Source organism: Bombus huntii, chromosome 1 (assembly GCF_024542735.1).
Source record: "Bombus huntii isolate Logan2020A chromosome 1, iyBomHunt1.1, whole genome shotgun sequence".
Classification (NCBI taxonomy): domain Eukaryota; kingdom Metazoa; phylum Arthropoda; class Insecta; order Hymenoptera; family Apidae; genus Bombus; species Bombus huntii.
The window spans coordinates 11,762,023-11,784,516 of record NC_066238.1 but is presented as its reverse complement, the minus strand read 5'-3'; the positions used below and the strand labels follow the sequence as shown (position 1 = coordinate 11,784,516).

The 22,494-nt window shown below is 40.4% G+C and overlaps 1 protein-coding gene across 3 annotated transcripts in view; it reads right to left on the bottom strand.

Moving 5' to 3' along the window:
* The window catches only part of LOC126864990 (coiled-coil domain-containing protein 102A), a 268,441-nt gene that overhangs the window by 137,660 nt on the left and 108,287 nt on the right, over positions 1-22,494 (bottom strand). The gene's annotated exons all lie outside the window — the stretch shown is intronic.

Here is a 22,494-nt window from a genome sequence, read left to right as displayed (position 1 = left end):
AGCTGACATTATTAAATCGATAACGTGTAATGCAGAGGACTTCTCATTAAAATTCAGGGACTGACGGTGTTATATCGATGATTTCTATTCGAAATCGAAAAAGGGGTAGAAATTCTTGACGATAAAGAGAAAACAGGTTTCCTTTGACCGAAGAATTCTTTCTACCGCTATTTATAAAGCTTTCGATTCTCTGTTATGTATCTAATCTTCGAAATAATAAGATGTATGTTCTTGGCATAAAAACATTTGAATAAAATCTACTCGGAAATCTTACTAATAGTTCTTAGGGAATTAATAAAAGAATCGAAAAGAACAAAAGACAAAATCCCTCGAACCAGTTTGTGGACCCAATTTCAGTACAGCTCTCCAGACTCTCCAGCGATATTTTAACAAATATTTCAACTTCTGTATTCAATGCTCAACCGATAAAGTATATGGTAAAAAAGTGAATCTCATTGGTTTTTCATCGAATACCACGTAATGTTGTTCGTCGGAACGACGAATTCACAACAACGGAGATCGAGATCAAAGGGCGATCTCGTTGGCCCCATTAATTCGTCTCGAGGCCAGCAGAGGTCAAGCTTCACCTGCTTGAACTACGATCTCCGTGGACGTGGGACTCGAATCGAATTCGGTTTTGATTTCTCAGGTTTGTGCCGCGTGCGTGGGCGAGGATCCCCGCGGTTCGGCGCGGCTCGTCGACCTCTCGGTTCCAAGAAGTCGAAACGTCCGGTCGTATCTCACAGGTGGAAGGGGGGATTTCGTGCATTTCGGGCCTCTCTACGAATAATGTATACCGTCGTTGGTCATCGCCCAGCCCCACGACCCCTGGGGTACAGGCGATACCACGATTAGTAATCGCGTGTTACCGCTCTCCTTCGTGCCCCCTTCCTTCCGTCGAGCATATATTTCGTGAACGCCCTCGCGAACAGCCACTTCGTGACAAATTGCGCCAAAATGTCGGTGAACCATTATCTCTCGCCCCCATAATCTGTCGATCGCCACTATCGTATATTATTGTTACTATTACTCTTTTCATGTGTACTTCCTTTACTAAACTAAATAAATAATTTGTTTTGTCATCTTAGTTTTAAATACCATGGAATTATATTTTAATATGGAATTATATATGGAACGACGAAGAATTGTGTCCTACTTCAATCGTTATTTAACTTTAAATAGTAAATACCGAGTCCATCATTTTGTCATCGCTTCTTCAATCTATCAATGGATAGTAATCTGATTCATAAATGGTTTGAACAATTGTATACATAAAGTACAGTTTATGGAATAAAAAATGAAACATGCGAAACCTCCGGAAATCTCTATAAAGCTAACGAGAGTATATTCCAGAGGAACATAAAGAATTTCAAGTCAAGAACTGAACTCTAGTTGTTTGTCGTCCTTGTGAACGAACATCACTCTTGATCACTTTTGACCACAGCCGCCATCGATCTTATAATTAATAAAAGCCTTATAGGAGAAACTTATAAATATTAAAGTTGACAAATGAAGGTTAATTATTCTTGTGGTCGCCAGTGTTTGGCTCGTTAAACCCATAATAGTACATTCTTTCACGCTCCACGAAATATCGCTACCTTCAAACCATAATTATTTCATCAAAAAGAAAAATTTGTGGCCGACGATAAAATTCTTCAAACTGCCAGGTTAAAAATTGATTCGTGCCAGCGATCGCGATACGGATGGGTCTTCGCCGTTAACGGCGAAAAACACGAAGAGAACAGCAACTTATACCTCAAGTATGATGTTACAATGTTCGCGATCAATTTCGAAAATTAATTTACAATTTCCCGTGGCTTTTGTGGATTATACGGGGAACCGGGAGGCAAGAAAGGAGGCTTCGTATCCAGCGAATCGCGCAAATAGACACGTTTACTCGGACAGACCTCGTTATTTACGAAAACCCCTTATTAAAGGCTCTAAAGATCGGCGAACACGCATTAAACCGTTGCCTCCGAACTGTTCGCGCGATTATCGTTTCGTCCTTCCGTCGAGAAAGAAGCGGAGGCCGACTACGTTCGACTGCGAAATTCCAGCAGCCCTCGCTGAATCCTGACCTCTTGGAAATCGACGATTAATTAAATACTACGTAGATACCGACCTAACCACTCGTTTTGTGAACTTTCACTATTTGGAATTTGTTCATTTGCCAAGATACAGTAATTGAGAAAAGTATTTGAACAGTATTTGTCATAGAAAAGTTTTATGTATATGTATATCGTGTATGCTATGTAAAACATTTTGAAAATTCATTAATATTGTAATGAGCATATCGGTGTTTGTTAATGTAATGGATAATGACCGTTTAAATAGTTTTATGCTCTCTACGAAATATATACTTGCACTGAATATTAAAAATCAATAGCAACAAAAACTTTGAAATAAGAATACGCTTTAAAGGGAAATTATGTAATACGTATTGTTCCTCGATCTTTCTTACAAAAGATCATCCCAAAATTACCATTATTACTCGGTACTCGAATAATTGTCGTTCCACAGATCCATGTTCTAATATTTATGTGATAAGTTCGCATAATTTGGAAGATTGACATTTCTTATACGAGATATTGTACGGAACATCGATAAACTGGTTATAACAATAGAAGTTTCGTAATGAAATATTACATTTGCGAGTTTCCAATCAAAACGTGATTTACTCGGTAAGTAGAACAATTACAGCAAACAATGCGTATAATTGCAGTTTGCTTTCTCGAAACTTTATTTTCCTACAACTTCTTTTCCTTTTCGAGATACCACGCACAAGAACTCGTGCCATTCAATGGTGATTCTGGCTAATTCTGCGAATAATGCTCGATGAATTCTATTACCGTTGAAAGTGGACATCGAAGCATATAAGGGATCTTTCATCGCCAATTGGAACTAATCGCACCATCTTGACTTTCTATCTTTCAACCAATAATAAAATGTTCCTGAATATTAAACCAGTATCGTTTATTATTTCTGGATCCATTTTCTTTTGCACGTATTATCCAATCATATTACTATATAATCATATTATTACATAACTATATAATTATATCATTAGCTATCAATTGCCGAACTAAATTAGATTACACATCTAGAATATTTATGTGACACTTATATATCTACAGACTGAAGGATGCTTATCCATTTATGGCATATTTAATAACGCAAAAATGTATATCCAAAGTAAAGCATTTGACATGATATTTAAGGAACGACACAAATCTTTATTTAATTTTCATCCCTTTCTCGTCGTTACGATATGAATCTGCATGAATATTTGAAGACTACTTAGATATCCGACTTTATCATTCGACTATTTTCTTCTTCTAAATCTTTTAACCTTCATGAAAATCCAAGAAGCGAGAGAATAGCGAACCTTAGCGAGGTTTAATTTTAGCGGAAGCTCGGTACTCTAGAGAACAGTCTCGAAGAGGTTAGAGATCAATTTGGAGGCAAATTAAACGCAGTCAGGTAGAACAACGTTTAACGGTGGATTTCGCGAAGATTGGGTTCACCTGGATCGGGCAAAAAATCGGTCGAACAGCATCATTCTCAAGACCACACCCGGAAGAGACGTTTCGTTAAGGTTAATATGGATGAGCCGCGTATTCCATTCGGGCTGAATTTATGTCGATGGCTTTCATTGAAATTGAAATCAACGCACAACATACGCCTCGATTTCGAGAGTTTCGTCGTCGTTGGACTAAATTGGAACCACCCAGGCAGATCCTAAATTTACTTTCCGTATACCAATTTGAAACCCGTCGACGGCGAGGTGTATTTCGAAAATTTGTGTCACACCGACACGATATCGTATACATATACGTGAATGAAATTCCTTTCCAGGTGGACCAAGGGGGAAGTCATAAAGAAACGTCTAACGATCCTTTGAAACCATCGATTGTTAAGGATAAGTATCGATCGGAAAGAAGAACGTCTTTCCAGTAGAAACTGAATCGACAACTCACTGAAGGCAAGTCACGGATTTTCATAAATCTCTACATAGTTTTTAACAAGATACCATACAAGAAACGATTTAATTATATTTACATAAATATAAAAAGGAAACATATATCCCTGATAAAGAAGTAGGAACAATGGTATCGCTGTACAATTATCAAAGAAAGCTACGATCCTTAAACCCATTCCCATGATCGTGCTTCACGCTCCAGAACCTCTTAGCGAATTTATCAATTCGATCGCGCGATATCTCGCAACTCGGTCGACTCAGTAGATCCATAACGTTGATTTCCCCTGAGGACACAGAAGGTGGCAAACGTCTCCCGTAGCCTTATTAACGCTAAAGGCGAGGGTGAGGCTCGTGATAGGTAGAGCGTCGTTGGAATCCAAGCAGGTAGGCGCCAACAATGCCGAGGAACTGTCAAGAGGAGAAAACCGTCGACACCGCGTTAACGACTCGCTGCCATGTAGGGCTACGCGGCCATTTCCCGCGCAAAGGTAAAAGAATCTCTCGAGTGACTCTCGAGTGTAACTTAGAGAAAGAGAAGGAAGGAGCAGAGGCAGCATGAGGGTAGGTAGATAAACGAAGAAGAAGGGAAAGTAACGCGGGGGGTGGGAGGAAAGAGAGAAGAAAAGAGGGAAGAAGAGAAGAAGAGGACGATAAGAGGAGAGGCAAAGAGAAACGAGCCCTACGTAGCTCGTTCCAGCATCCACCGCGTCGGCATGCAAAACGGGCGTTGCCGGTCCCAGCGAACGACAGAACAGTAGGTCCGTATGAGACACACGCTCGAACTGGCAAAGAGGGAGAACATGGAATTCCTCCAGTTCCTCTTTAACCAGTACCTCTCTCTAATAACCACCAGGAGGAGTCGTTCAACTCCTTAGAGAAGCAGCGGCCGATACGAATCTTCCGAAGGAGGTAACCGCGTGTCACCAGGGATCCGATTCCCGGTTCAGATACCATTCTCCCGGACGAAAATTAGAAGCCACTTATCGACTACCTAAACTATCCCTTCCCACGGTCTATTCCAATGGGGTACACCGATGAAAATTACGATATTGACAGAATCTTGGAAGTGGAGTTCGATATCGGGGGACAACGACGAATGACGCGCGTTAAAGAAGACAGGTATAAGATAACGTTGGACGGATACAAGTGTACCACAACCTAAGGTGTATATAAGGATCCGTAGAAGGAAAAATCTTCTAAACTCGTAGGGAAACACGGTGCGTTAATGGCAAGTGTATACACCCTGGTAATAGCGAATACTCGGTGTCCCATAAGTCTCCAGTTACAAGACCAACGGCTGGCAGTAAGTAATAACCATCACCTACCTAGAAGAGTTTCCGGAGAGCCAGAACCGATCCGAAAAGCACGAACGATCGTTATCTCCCGTCGCTCGCACGGAATCGATATCAACTTGGTACCGTACGTTACAGAGCACGCGAAGGGTACCACCCGGTGTACCGGTACCCAATAAATATCAGTCCGGGTATACGCACAGGACATATACACTCTGTTACATACACACTCCGGTCCCGTCCACGATATCCCGTGCTATCTACCTGCAAGGTACTCGAGTGTGTAATCGCGAGTCTCGTATAACGCACGAATAGCTGGTCCCAACTCCGAACGATTCTCCAAGACCTCGAAGGCTAGCTAGAGTGCTATTCCTCATCCGCATTATCCGCCAGTTATAAGTCGTTCGACGACGCTACAAAGTCGGCGTGCGTCAACGTGCAAATCGGTGGCCGGTTTAAATAAGTGCTGTCGCGAATCCGAGTCGAATACACCGGTGATAGGATTGGATTGGAGCGTTGTACTAGATGAATGTACGCTTCTTTACATAGAATACGAGACAACACGTGTTCATTGGGATTTAGTAGGAGAAGTTTTGAATAATATCACTATGAATCTGTCAATTTCTATTTGTAACAAGAGAAAAATCATTTTTGTAAATTTCCTGAAGAATGATTAGCATTACGATTAAACAGGAGAATTTCGATATTATACGATTGAAAATGAAAACATCCCGTAAGGTTAAAGGATATAAATCTTCAAAAAATGCGAGCTTTGTGGGAATCAAAGGTATAATTACTAAAACAAGAAGTATTTTAAAAATTTCGTAGAGAATGAGAAAACACGATAAAGATACAATTCTGGCATTGATCGATAACGTACTAAATTTGAAAGCTACTTTCCTATAAAAATAAGAAATGTATTTTATCGTGCTCGCCTCCTATAGTGTTCAAATATTTTAGCTTACAATTAGAGCTATTAAGTACACCTACATCGTGCATTAAACTTTCTCTGTGCCTATCTACCGACCCATTACTCTGTTTGAAAGAGATTCTGGACATGCTTAACACGCCTCACGACACGCCCCAGCAATTTTATTATGCGCTGCTGAATCATGATTACGGCGTCGTCGGCCCGAGTTTCAATATCGGCTAAGTTGATAGACGTTTTTACTTATTCGCGAAATTATTAGCGGCGAAAGAGGCGAGTATCCGACAAAACACGAATCTCTAGATTCTAAAATGAGAATGACGAATAGAATTGAAACATTGGAGTGAAGTAGGATCATAGACGAGAGCAATAAGACGCACTCTCACAGCTATCGGCTCCAATTTAATTAACGGCCTCCGGTGAGCCGTAACTCGCTAATTGCGTAGCTCGAGGTGGTCACAAATGCATCGTACACGTCCGAAAGGGACAGGAAGGGCGGCCCGTCGAAGAGAATCGTCGATCGATCTTCCCGACGCTCGTGACTCCTTTTTTCGTAGGCTTCTCTGACTGGCCCTTCTCTTTCTCTCTCCTTCTTTCTGTCTGCGTCTCCTCTCTCTCTCTCTCTCTGTCTGTCTCTCCCCCCCCTCTCTCTCTCCGTTTCTTTTCGATCGCCTTTTGCAGAGCAAGCCTTTGCAATCGATTGACTCCGATGCTTCGAACCCCCTTCAAATTATGTGAAATTACATACGTCGCCCGAAGGATTACCTTAAAGGCGATTTTTCTTTTCTTCTCTCTTTATACAGTCCTGAATTAGGATCGAATTAGGATCACTCAAAACTTTTAATATTTTTCATTGCTTTAGTATAGTGACGAAGAGTCAACGAATTCTAGTGACAAAGCTATTATACGTAGGTAAATGTTAATGTTAATGTCTTTATTATAATTCGTAGGCAGCGTCTTTATGTTCTCATTATTTTAACAACGATTTTAAACATTTTGAAAGTTGATTTGACCAATCTCTAAACACGGTGATATTCTTGGATATAGTGTAATGAATTAAGCAAATTGTATAATTGCCATTAATACAACGTCTACGCATTTAGTAATAACTTGGACAAGCACGAACAACGTTACTTATATGACGTAGCATGCGCGCATACGACATACCGCAATTAGGGAACGAGTTAAGTACCTATATATCTGTATTTTCTTCTGTAACTGTGTATATCATAAAAACTAAAATTTAATATGGTCACTCTAAAAGAGTTTCAATATAAAAAACACATACATACAATGTACGTTTTGTTCTTTCAAATACCTTGAAATACTTGCCATTTTCTAACATCTTGCCATTTTGTCCGGCACTAGAAAACTGTACAAAAGTGAAATTTCTCCACGTGTCCTGAATTCGATGGTCAAGAACTGTAGCCCCTTTGATCTGTTTTAATCACGGGTCCTCTAACGACTCGCGAGAAACAAAACCTGACTGGACGGTCTCCACGACACCCACGCGCGGCACCTTCATTACCATAACAATTCTCTTACACGGGGACGAGCAGGCGTAGCGGCCGACAAGGCAATTAATATATAAATCCGCGGGCGGCAATAGATCCTGCTCGTCTTCCCTCTTCCTCTCGTTCTTCTTCGCGCTCGGTCTCCCAAAGTACACGGGTCCCCTTCTCGTCCTTTTCTCATAAGTGCCGCCCGCATAAATCTATGAACTAACCTAAAGCGCGCGTGGTTCCGCGAGATTTATATTAACTGCGCCGGCGACCGTGTGCACGCCGCGTGCGTGTACGCGCGGACAACGCGACCGTGCGCGTACCTACACGCTTTAACGCCGCCGCGAATGCTAAATGCCCATGCTGAAGTGGAGGAAGGGAGAAAACGGCCGGCACGCTCGTAAAGTATAGCGATTTGAACGTAGCCACGTAACCGAGAGCAAAGGAAAGGACTTAGAAGCTCATCCGAAGGAAGGGAGAAACTCGCGCGCGGATAGTAATGAGTGGAGTAATGAATTTCGCTAAACGCCACTCGCCTACGTGGGGATCTCGTAAACACCGCGACTTATGCTCGGGACTCCGACGCCACACGGTGCTCGCTTTCTGTGCGAGAATAGGTATAACAGCCACGCCATTTTCTACCACCCACGACAGCCTTCGTATTTCTTAGAGTGGCTGTTACCACGAACTTGTCATAGGATTTGGTACCTTTGGTTGTAAGAGTTACATGTTACATGAAAATATATAACATATCGATATAAAGTGTTATATAATATTTTTTGGGAAGTATTTTTAATTGTTTCGGATAAAGAAAGAACGATAGTTAGCAATAAATTTGTCAAGCTGGAATATGGTATCCTTGGTTGTTAACGTTAAATGTGAGGGGGCATATAGAATATTTGGAAAATGTTTTTGATCGTTTAATACAAAGAAATAGTGGCATGACAGCGATGAATCTATCACAGGATTTGACATTTTGGGTTGTTATTGTTAAATGTAGGAAAAGACGTGTAATATCAATGTAGCGTGTTGTATATATTCATTCAGAGGATAATTTTAATTAATATTTTAAAATAAAGAGCTATTTTTTAATGCTAAAAAAGTTCAGTAGGGTTGGCGATGATCGGAAGAACGCTGCAGACGCTTAATCATTCCTATTTTTTTCCTTCCGAGAAATAGTTTCTTATCTGGAATAACGCAAAAAAGATATCGAGACTAACAATCGATAAGGTAGCGGGATAGTATCTGGCTGCGATCATCGTTGTTTTGCGAAACGCAGCGAGTGCGCACACAGGTGCACGATAAGATAATAAATTTCTTGAAACGTAGCTGGCTTACACGGAAACCTCATAAAGCTGGGATTTAGAGTTAGAACACCGGCGATGCTTCCTGGCAAACACCGTTCACGATGTTCGCTCTGGTCTGAACTGTTCTTCTGACCACCTGCAAGGCGGCCCGATTCAAGTGGGCGGCAATTGAAATATTATAACCATAACACCATAAATAAGATAACCGGTGCACTTATAAAAGGCTGCAAAGAAGTAGCTGCCTATAATAGCTTGCAATGGATTAATCTTCTTTTACACGTCGTCTACAATGCCGTTATCATCGAACGACTATTCGCTGATAAACATATCTCTCAAATACCAGAAAGTAGCAAATACTCTGTATTTGAAAACAACTCGAAAAAGAAGGATTATCTAAGTTCACACTCTCGAAGTATGTATCCATGCATAAGTACCCGAACATCTGATACAATTCGATCAAGAATTAATATTTTTAAAGACCTTTTTTCTTAATTATTTACCCCTTGTCATAGATGAGATCAAATGCTAAAAGTATATATATATATATATATATATCGTTATATGTCGTTCATATTTACCTTTAATAAATAATTAGCACTTCATGGAAATTATACTATAAACGTATACAGGTGTAACATTGAACAGGTACGCTTAAAATCAATTAACTTAGATGTTATCACAGAATAAATTTTTATCCACTTTTGATTATCGCTAATTTTCTATACCGATTAATAGTACCTATTATTTACACCAGTATCTATTAAGTATACGTGATTGTCTGATACGATATCAGTAACTAGAGTTAGATTAAAGAGTTTCATTTGAAAAGTACACTTTATAAATTTGCAATAAATCAAAAGTATTCAAATAATTATGCGCCGCAGTGTATCTAACTTTGAACACCTAACTGACCAAACTAATTATAAAATCAGCAACTCATGTAACGGTCTTATGAATGGAAACGTGTTTGGCTGCAAACGAGCAATTTTTATCAATCCATCAAAAACGTAATAGCTGCCGGATACGATACAAATGGTCGGGAATCGTTCGACAAATACTAGCATTCCATCGACGCCATTACTGTAGTCGGTGTATCGAGAAGTGAATGCGCCCATGAAGGCCTTTAAGGCCGTCACGGCGTAGGAATTAATTCGTCTTAGGGGAATTTCCTGGTGAGCGTAGGAGTCCGAGAATGGCGGTGAAAGTCTATCGGGTTCTAAATCCAATTGATCGATTTCTAATCGATGCACGGTTACTGTTATAAATGCCTATTCACGTACGTGACGCGATTTTTGTACTGATATCGTGGCTTAATGGAATTCAGGGAGCGGTATTAATTATCCTGATTTTCATTGATTCTATCACCTTCAAAATTCACGAATCTTTTGTTTAAATATCTTTGTTGCAATATACTGAATACGTCGTCGATTCGGATTGTGGTCCATTAAGGACATACATTTTTATTTGCAAAACTAACGGAGGTAGTGTGATACAAGGGATATAAGTTAATCATCGGTAGTCAGCTGTACAATTTGTATAGTTCCTACCTACGTAATTCCTTAGGTTTATTTTTTATATATTCATCTCATAAAAAGCCAAGATAAGTTTAAGTATTTTGCAACCCATGCTTTAGCATTATATGTTACGTATTCTCTCTTCACTAAGACACTTTTAAGAGAACAGAATTGTTAATACGTATGCTGAGTATTAAAAAATGAAGTGGGCGATATTTATATGATGTGACTCTGGCATTAAATATAATGAACTATCGTTTGTTTCTTTGCAGTGAAAAACACGTAGTGTGAATGCATACAGAAACGTTCGTCAGCTGATTCATTGACCAACGGCAGCTACGTGTAAGTGTAAATTTCTAATGTAGAATTCGATTGTTTATAAGTGGAGAAAACAGCATCAAATGACATATCTTCGTTGTCTTGAAGTTTGAGATCACACGTTATAAATATTTCTTTCTTTTTTTAGGAACTTGTGTAAATAATTAAAATCGAACAATCACAAATCGTTATGGAGAAGAAATCACGTGCCAACTAGTTCACTATTGTTCCCAAGGAACTCGAGTGTGAGGCGTTACACTTTGTCCGAGAACCGCTCCAGGCAGCAAGTGGTGTCGTTTCAACGATCGCGCACGCGATGTCGAGCGATCATTGTGTCTCGAACAAGAAGGAGGCACACTACCGATAGAGAGACACGCAGCGAAACCCACGTCGCGCGTTATCGTGGTAGAAATATCATCGATGAGAACGAGCGTCGTAATTCGTCGCTAATCACCACGTGCACACGGTGTGGGAGGCGGCACCGCAGGAGAATGTCAGTGAAAGTCTATCTCGGCGATCGTTCCTACGATGATTGTCGTCCCACGTGTTCTCGCCGGCACGACAATCGCTTCCTGATGAAGCGAACGACCCATTCGATACCAACAAGAGAGATTCCAAAGCCTCTAAGAGGATACCCGAACAGTTGTTATGCGTAGTCAACTCGGGAATGGTAATGGAACTCCCTAAACGTCGTTTAGCCGACATTATATCGCATTGCGAAATATGTCTCATAAATTTTAAATTTAAATATCGAACGAGTTTAGTTTCTTTGATTTTCTTTTGTTATGTCATCCTGAAAGTTTCCGCAGTTTTACGCCGTTCATTTGCAAATGATATAACGCGTTTGAAAGTGAACATTTTTACTTAAAATATCTTCCGTAATTTTCAATACATTTTTCTGACAGTATATAATACGATTATAAGCTTCATATACGTAATAACAAGAACTCTTAAAAATCAAGAAGCTATGGAAGGATGTTTTCGATATTCTCCTGTTTTCTAAGTCGTTTAAGAAGATTATTAAGTGTGCAGAATAAGGAAAAATTAGATGGGGAAGTGTGGTGAATGGGGGGTAACATCAATACTCAATTGTTGCAATCTTTGTGGAGTTTGCTACCTCTTGGGTATTTCATTTTTTGAAATATGTTAAATAAAAGATCAATTAGCGGCTATTTTAAACAAAAGAAATACGGCAAGTATAATAAATATTCAAAATGTCCCAATATTTATGTATATATGTATTTAGTATATGTATTTAGTACAAGAATAGAAATGTAACGATTTCTTGGATAATTCGTCGATTTGGAATTTACATTTTTAAACTGACATCGCGTGCAAATTTGATTGTGTTGTAAAATTGTGTTTCATGATAGTACGCGCCATATGTAGCAATACAGGCACGAAAAAAATTGCAACAATGGGCTACAAAGCTTTTCCTCCTCCGCCTTATTCATTGTATCCCTCTACCTCAGATTACCATACGGATCTAAGAATGAGTTTGGCGCGAGTCAATTACATATACCTCGCATTGACAAATGAATACTCAGGCTATAACCTATATCTTTTGTATTCTCACAAATCTATATGCTTAGGAGTACTTGTAACAATTTCCTCTAATCAACTCTAAATATAGTAATGAAGCAATCAACGCCTAATGCTAAAGTATTTTGATAAATGAATATTCAAAAGACTGCGACCTAAATCTTTTATACTAGTTAGAAATCTATATGCTCGAGAGTTTCTTTAACAACTTTCTTTAACAATTGCAAATACAGTAATGAACCAACCAACTCGTAATTCTCGAGTGCAGCCCTATAATATAAATATTCCTATAATATTCATATATCCAAATGTTATGTAATTATTGCGTTATACAACTGCAATTGAATCTCGGCGAGTTTCCCTAAAAGTGTCGATAACTTGTCAGTAGAAATTGATACGTTTCAGACTGGAACACGTCGGACATAACTCAAGCGAACAGATGACCACGACTCGATCGATTTGATAGCATAGCAGCAACGGACCGCGCTGCATTTGCAATCGATCTTGATTTATCGGTTTAACCGATGCGATGGACGCGAATGCACCGCCGCAATTTGCATCGGATCACACTGCGATTTGTAACGCGTTCGCGGCTCTCGCCCGCCTAGGACGTTCTGATTTATGCGAATAATTAGAAAACGAGTTCGCACAGGTACACTCACGAATATTCATGCAAGAATACGAATCTGAACGAAAAGGTTTGATGGTTCGAATGTGGCCTCAGAAATTTTCGCAAAGGCACGTGCACAACCTTGTATCGCATATTGCAAAACGACGAAATTCTACCTAACAAAGTCTCACATATCGAATAGTGTCAGCAGGATGTTGGTCATTAAGGATCACGCTATATCATACCTTGAACCTAACCCCAACCTAACCCCAAAATTCTCTAAATGGAAAATTCAACTTTCCTTACTCTTCAAATTCAATTAACAGTCGCTAACATTAAATATCGAATTTGAAGAATGAAGACAGTGTTCTTCAACTCCAATATTTTCTTTCTTGTTTCTTTCTCTCTCGAAATACAGACGTAGAATTTTAGCGAGCATACCTCTGCAATACCCAGTACCCAAAAACTAAGCTACATATCATAAATTATCACATTTTCCTGTAAATAAATAATTGCCCTCTAAAAGTTGAACTTATCTTTCGTCGAGCCACCGCAATTAAAAAAATATTAATCCCTGTACAAAGCGATTCTCTCTCATTGAATCGTTTTCCTTTGTTAAATCTCCCCTACTTGAAAATCTCGTTGAATCAGAACCTCCTGAACTCGAAGATTTTCGTTCTTTCGTCCTTTGAGATTCGAATTATCGAATTTCAACTCTAATTGGAAAATGTATATACTCGCGAATATTCTTCTCAGAGTAACTTGTGGCGAATCCGGGTAATAAGATTCGATAGCTCGAAGGCGGCGTTAGGAATCAGTACGCGCGACTATTAGCTAGCCACAGCTATAAATAGACGCGTATTAGTAGGTACAACAAAGGGATGCCAACGAAGCGGCCGTGCCCATGCCTAGAGACGCGAGTTTCGCGTGCGCGAGTAGCGTGCACGCGCGCTCACGCCCGCGATTATCTTCTACAGGGGCCGTGGTTCACGCTTCCAAGCAGCGGCCAGGCTACGTTGTGGGTAGGCAGTCAAGGTGGGCAGGGTCAGGAATTCCTAGGCGCGCGAGAGTGTCTGGCACACATCGCCACGTCGCGCAGCCCGGAAACGAAGGAGAGCTTTCTCGAGGCCGTTCACCAACAGCCGCAAGGACGTTCTTGCTCGTTGAAGAGGACTCTCAGCGAGAGCCTACTAGGATCCTTTCTTTCTTCGTATAATTGCATAAGGGAGGGGGGATATAATTTTAGATCGTTGGACAAAGTGGTAAACCGTTGAAGAGTTCTTCCAAGATTAGTCTTAGTCATTCTTATGCATATCAGAAAATTATTTTAGGAAAAGTACCGTGTTCCTGAAGTTTTGGGTAGAATAATGTTGAGAGAACATTCTAAAACGACATGATTGAGCGATGGAAAGATTTTCTCGTGATTGTCATTACTATGCATTTGTTGAGATAATGAAATATGTAGCCTATAAATTAGAAGTCCTCTATAGATTCAAAAATCGCATATTTTTTGCAAATTACTTAATAGTCGGTTCAATTTTGCCCAGATTTGTTAATGAACAATATATCATTCGAATCGCTAATTTCAATTCATATTTTCGTAGAGCCATCTTAATTGATATTCGACACGTTTCCTTGAGAATAGTAATTTTTAAGGTTGCTGAAGATATTTAGATGCTTCGAAGATTATGAAACAATTCGATTTGATATGTTGGGCAAAAATTTTAGTGAAATTCAGCTCTTCCAGTTCGTTCGTTCGCAAATAGCGCCTCTTTGGATTTGCCGCGGCGACATACTGTTGGCAATAAATACCTGGAGGCAACATAATTCTCCGGAAGGACGCCATGCGTCATGCTAGATTGGTATCGGAGACGCGTTATCGCTCGGCGCGACTTTACGGGTATAACCTTATACTTTACACGTGTACAGGAGAAGGCCCAGCCACCCTTCTCGCGTCGTTCCTGGCCGTCGTTCCGACGGTTCCTTAAAATATGTCCACAAACCGATGTATATTTTACAAGCTAAGGCTGGATCTAGAAACTAGACAAAAGACTCGTAACCTTCATCGGAAATTTATTCCTGCGGCCTTCCCTTATCTCATTCATGTAAAACTCATGCCACTCATAATCAGTATCGTATCGAAGTGTCGTAATAAATATTCCATTTGAAATTTCAGTATTCAGAATTTATTGAATTACAGATATCTTGGAATCACAAATTATGAATAGTAATATTTTGCTAATGGAGACTAATCAATCGATTAGCAAGCAGTTACATTAGCAAAATTATAGATAGACTGTGGATTTTTATGTAGCCATGTAAAGTTTGAAGTAAAAAGATACATGTAATATGCAAAGATATACGGTGTCTACAAAAAATGTCTGCGCAGACTCTTATTTTCTGCTGAAGCGTCTTTTTATCAGATTCTATATTTCATTTTCACACTGCACTTATACTGATACAAAATTTAATATGGATCTGATTAGTTAGTTTGTACAATATGCTGCAATAAATACAATGTCGTACTTATGTAAATACTTTTTGTAACCACTGTATAAAATATTCAAAGTCCTGTGCTCCTCCATAACATCTATACTAATTAGCGGAACAAATCTCTATCTACATTCTACTCTTTTACCTGTAACCACGAAAATATGAATTTGCATAAATTCAAAGCACAAAACTAAGACTATGCAACTAAAACTATACAACTACAAAAGACAAAACTAAGTGAAGAAGAATTATCGAGGAAGAAGATTAAGAAATTCCATTAATTATCAAGAAAGTCTAAGGAAATGAAAAAGTTCGCGGAACCAGCGAAGAAACGAAATTAATTGTCCATTTGGGAAATCAAGAGTTTCACGAGAACCAGAGGGGAACCGCAAAAGCGATCCTGCAGGGCACAGGAATTCGAGGAACCTGCTTGTAGCCGAGCGAATCGGCGGAATAGCAAAGGGTACCGAAAGGCGTTCTTCCTCCGACTTTGCAAAAGAAGGGACCGCCGCGCCGTCCGGCACGTTTTTCCAAGTCGCGAAGCCGCGGTTTACAAAAGCCGATGTCAGTTCCGCCGATAGAGAGATTCCATTGGTCGCTCTCCGCTGGCGCTGCCGGCCAATATCGACGAGCGACGATCTACCCAATTAGTAACCATCGCGAATTCCCATTAGCCCATGCAAACTATCAGCCAATCTGCCTGCCCCGAGCTCCTTTCCTCTCTCTGCGTACATTCGTCACCGAAAGTGCAGGCCAGCTCCAATCGATTCTTTCATTAGGTATCTTACCATAGAACCTCGATGAATTAAGAAATTTTACAATTTCTACGAAGAATTTGCGAAGATAAAATAACGAAAATTTCTCATATACATAGAATGTCTAGAGAATTATATATTCCGTGATATTCTGTACATCTGATGCTAATTAAGAAACGTCTACATATGTAAACATATAATTCTTTCGAAGATCGTCTTATTTACGTTTTTACTACTATCAATGTTTGAATAAATGATGTATATGCTTATCGATACGTCACAATCAATCTTCGTACTATGCATAAACTGTCTGTACTTTTGTTAACGAGTATACAAGATCGTGCCCGCGACAATCTGCCGAAACACGCCGTTAGGGTATCTTCATATCAAATATCAAGCTTCTATACCAATTCAATGTATACTATCAAAAAAGTCGTCGTATCATTAAATTCCACATAAAAGAAAAGAGAAGTGGCACATATAATTTCAAGACTTCGTCTTTCGAGGATTTGAAAGGACTTATAGAATTCGATCAGGAAGAGTCACTGTGAAGCAGGCTTAATGCAGTTTGGCCGGCAAAGAAGAGAACTTCTCAGTGTAAGGTTCTCTTCGACGCATCCGTTGGCCTGCTGCCTCGGCAGATTGTTGACCGTGATTGCAATTAGTAACCCGGCGGGGGCCCTGTGTGCCTTGGAAAGGCGCGCCTCCTTCTTTCTCGTTCTCTTTTCTCTTCTAGCTAATACCTTCCTTCTTTCGGCCCTGACCGCCCCCGAACATGTCAACCGGGCAAACGGTGACCGGCAAACGTTCAACGAGGACCAAGAAGACGACTGTAATGGACATTTGTTAAGAGAGAAACGACCGATCGAAATGCTTCGTCCAGGCTGGATTACCCGTCGTCGTCGTTTCTCCCCCCTCGGAGGTAACCAGACATCGAGATACCGAATCTATTCCGCGTAATTACCTGGAAAGACGCCGACTACGCTTTCAGGCCGCGTAACGTCGCTCACGCATGCGGTCGCCGCCGCCGCCGCGGTGAGAAACTCACTGCTTCACCAACACCGGTGTAAGAACTCGTCACATCCGGTCTTGAGGCAGAAAAGTTTTGCGGTGGGGAACTTTCGAAATCGTAATCAGTCGGCCTTGTTTGATGATACGATACTTAAGATAACGTTAAGATCGAGGTTAAAAGTTACGAGGAAAGAAAGTAAACATTTAAGACTATACAGCGGATTATAATCGAAATTAATTTAGAATAGCAGTAAAAATAAATTTCCGATGTTTCCTTTCCTCTGATGCTTTAAAATTGAGATGTAAATATTTTCTATGCGAGTGTCTTTTTAATTTATCAGGTCTAACCTGCACGATATGTTGCCTATGGACAGAAATTTTGTTTAGAATTTTAATCGAAAAATCAACGAGAATCAACAAAATAACGAATGGTACCATTGCCAAATGGTCAAAATACGATCTAGAAAGATCGTTGCGTAGCTGGTTGAACGATCGGATGAGAAATCGATTCGATCTCGATAGGCGTTCGATGGCTCTACCGCATACCGGCCGATGAAATATTGGAACGGCCTTTTATATGCATCGTTCCACGGTAGTTAGCCTCCGTCAGGGCGAACACACGCGTACAACCACGTACCGCAGGTGCACACACGCACCATGCGTAGGCAGCGCTGGTAACGAACAATCAACGGCGCCCGTTACAACCGTGATTTTATGTTCCAATTTGCAAACGCGACGTTAAAGGCCCTCTCGACGTCGGCAACCACCAACAACACACCGCCATCGTCATCGTCGTCATCCAGTCGAGTTCGTCGTTGTCCTTCCAAGATACTTCTCCACCTTCTCATCATTCTCATCCACCTCCTTCTTTTCACTGTGCACGACCGTGAGAAGAGATTACCAGTTGAAGCAGCGTTCTGCCGCGCAAGAAACGTCGTAATGTTCGCGGTGAAAATAATAGCGCGGTGAATTAACGAGTCCGTGGAACGTTCGCGATGTTGATATGGAAACTCGTTTTAAAAGTGGTCCGATTCAGGAGAAGTATGACAAAGGAGGCGTGATCGAGGATATTTTCAGAAAATTATTACGTTACTGCGTAATGTCCGCCGAGGAATTAAAACGTACGAGCTTTTTGTTTGATAAAACAAAATGTACGATATATGATAACGATAATATCATGTAAATATTAATAATACTCGATAAGGACAGACGTCCTTGTAGCAAATATACGTATGTATACCGCTTCGAAGCCCCAATAACCCTACATTTTGTATAATCGAACTGTTTTTCTAAAGGGAACAATCTTACGACGCGATGAATATTCATCGTAGAGTTGATCGATCTGCCTCGGTCCCATCGTACGTAAAATATCAAGAAAAAAAAACGAGAAGAACGTGCTGTCGTTCGAACAATAAGATTTCGCGACACGATGGACGCAAATGAACGAGAGTGGATGATCATGAAGGGGACTTAACCATCCCCCTCCTCTCGTTACAGGATATAATTTACATAAACCATAAACATCAGCATCGGACAATAAACGTAAATAATTACCTATATTCTTAAACCGTCGTAATAAATTTCGCGCATCCATCGTTCCGCCGTGACTCGTTCCGCTTGAGCCCGCGCAATGGTTCTGCTCCTCGTCTTCTATCGTTCTCCCTCAACTCCAATAAGACTCCTTCTTTCTCGGTCATCATTGCGTTCTTTACCCCGCACTCCTGTTTTTTTCTTTCTCCCGCTTCGGTAAATTATATTTTTACGAGGCTGGATCGCGCGCTGATTACGACGCGAATGATCGTGCGCTGATTACGACGCGAGTTATCGCTGCCTCTAATGTAACATCCCGCGAACCAATGACTACGAACTCGACAACCAAACTGGATCACGGAAATTGTCTCTTCGAGAGCTGTCTTAACGAATCGAGATAACCAGCCAATAACATTGTCTATACATAACATTTATAAAAATTTAATAAAAGATACAATAAAAGTTTGTAAATTGATCTTGTTAGAAGAACAGATGGGAAATATTAATTTTTAATCGACAGCTAATTAATTCATCTTGTCAATCAGCAAAACGTTGATTGGAAGGCGCAAGGGAGCAGTAAACGAGGCTGAAGAAATGAAATTTAATGGAAACGAATCTTATCTGTTGCTCTCTTCGGATCACGTACATGATCTGGAACGTACATATGACCGAGGATCTAGGAATTCGAGAAAGAAACTTGAAATGTTGCACGACGAGATCTCGCAGGAGGTTCATCTAGATCAAAGGCTCCGTTGACCCCCTGACTGACGAAACCCTGGATTTATACCGACGTTCTCCACTACCTCCTAAACAAACCAGACACGTAAACCTCGAAAGAACTAACGAAGGCACACGGATTTGGTGAACAAGAGATGAGGAATCGCGTGACAAAAAGTTAGGAAGGCATGAAACAATACTTGAATCAACTCCATCGATGAAACTTTTACTAAAAACATTGGATTAAGTGAATAATGCATCGTGAATTATTTTTAAAAATATTTTTCAATTGTTCTTAGTACATCGTATATTTTATGTTCAGGCTCTATAAAGATATCATTATAAGCCCTAGGTAAATATGAGATATGTATACCTATAAAGAGAAAAAATATTTTTTTCTTTCTACTATAGAAAACTTATAAAATATAAGAACAAAAAGAATTATAAGGATCGACGATATTTATCGCAGTAGGTAGATTATGTGGGGTTGCTTTTACCAAAGACGTTATCAGTCATTCATAGTACAAGTTAGAGGATTTCAACGAGGAATCCCAATCGTGGTCCATTTGCAATTCGGAATTGTTTTGGAAACTAATTTCTACGTAGAACACAGGGAAAACCGCCACGACGTGTCTGCACGGATACACTGTCGTGTACAGAAGCTTCTGGTAAATTAGATTAGTTCGGATGTTCGTTACAATCGCGTCGAGTTACGTTACTTCGTTACTACGACGGACCACGCGTCAATCTCACCGGGGAGTTCCGTCTCGACTCGCGACGAGTTTCCCAATTTTTACTTATTCCTGGAAGTTATTGCTCGGCAAAAGTTTAGATTGCGATAGAAAAAAAAGGAACACCCTCCATTACAAGTTAAATTGTACGCCTAGTGATCGAATCATGAGAAAAATACGACTAGAGATGTAACGACAAACAAAGATGGAATCAAAACATAAAAATAGTAAAAAATAATAAAAAAATATTCAAGAAACAGCGCATAAGTATAGGATAACTATGGCTTTAAAATTACATAGTTTCCTAATAGAAGAAAAAACGAGATAGATTTATCGATAAAATATCATATTATTATCGAAATTGATATTTCCATGGTTCAGAAATAATTCTAAACATAAGTACCTCATACTAACTGACAGTTTTAAGATCTCGCCATACGACGTAATCAACCTCGGGTATTTGACGAGTGCAAATCAAGTGCTAAACTAATTCCGGTCGCAGAATCGGAAGGGTCCACGGTGTAATCAAACTTCCGAAGGTAGAACTCGACGGAAACCGCGAACACGGAATTCAACATCTATCGTGCACGATTCCTATACACTCCACGTTCTGTATTCGACGGTGTACCAACGAGCTGACAATTACAGATGTTGTTGCAGACTTTTCCCTTTGTACGCGTTATCGGGATAAAACGGAACTTTGATCAAACTCTCGATCGCGAAATAATTGCATCTGTAACAAAGCGGAGGGAAGATCCTGTAATCGATGGTCAGCGATAAAAATTAAATAAAGACATAACCAGTGTCGAGAATGCTTTTATTCTGGACCCCATAGAACAGAGCGTGTTCATGTTCTTGTCTTGTCGTGACTGTGCAGAAGCAGAAAAAAGAAAGGGAAGAAAAAGAAGAGGAAAAGAAAAAGAAAAAAAAGAACGACGGGGAGCAGAGTTCGAGATTCGCGACAGCTCGAAGCGCTTACACGATTTATCTGGCCGGTACCGGCCGCGTTCGATCGTAGCCGACCATTAATCGATTAATCAATTAAGCGGTCGATTAATTATCGAAGAGGTACGCCGGTGTGAAGGTAGGACGGGAGAGGGGAAGACGCCGGTAATTAAATCGTCGCGTCGGGACCAATCGGACGCGCTCGAGGGACCCCGACGAGAGGCCACAAATGATTTTGTCGTAACGACGTGGAGCACCCTGGACCGACCCTGGCCGGCTAATTAAGTCTTAGTCGTATTCGTTTGTTTCTTTTGCTGGATGATCGCGTTCGGGCTAACCGGCTCGAAAGTCACCACTTCAAGGTTGATTCACACGAGGCGACACCCTACGCTCCTTCGTTGGCTACCCGCCGGCCAAGTAGGAGTATACTGGTAGCGTACATTGAAATATTATCGCGCTACGGTATCTCGAGTACGCTCTTGTTCTAGTCGGCCATTTGCATGTTTCTCATTTAACCGCGACGCCGATGGTAGCTTTTTCTTCGTCGCTTCTCGTTTCGCTTTCAACGCGCGCTTCGTTACATGCACCGGCTACGTCAAGTGAAAACGGTACGGGTATGCAATTCAGTACATATTAAGAATTATTTTTATATAAAGGGCAACAGAGCGGAATAAAATAAAACTGTATATACTTAGATGCCTGATAAATTAGGTATGATAAAATATGATAAATATATGTTAAACAAGGCAGAGATGTTTTTTTGATCGGTATTTAAAACTACTTTCCTTAACAAGAATACTAAGAATATTCTTTAACCAATATTAAAAATATGTATCACAAAAATACACATATACAATCGTGTAATTCAAATTTCAAACTACAAATAGGTATATGACATAGCATAAAAGAGTTACTTACCTTTTCGGTAACGTCATCATTTCACCTGTTCACAAGAACCGAGGCAACATCCGTAAGAATATGAGAACCCCTGACAGCGAAGAGTCGGACGAAGAAGGACCAATCGTGACGTTGTACTCGCACTCTGGCTGCTCATATCGTCGGAGTCGACTTTCGCGATAAGTACAACGGAGACGATAATGTGAAAGACCGTCGAAAAATCTGTGTATGTGCACGCGTCTGCCATGGGCGTGGGAACCGCAAATAGCAGCCCTTATCGTTCCATACAAAAGAAGATAGTGATTTTTCTTTTTGCACAGTTTCACGATGATTCCGAAGCGAATCGTGGCAACGACCTTCATCGATGGTACCCGTGTGATTAGAAAACCGTGAGAGTTCAAATGTTGCGCTGGTTCCATGCTC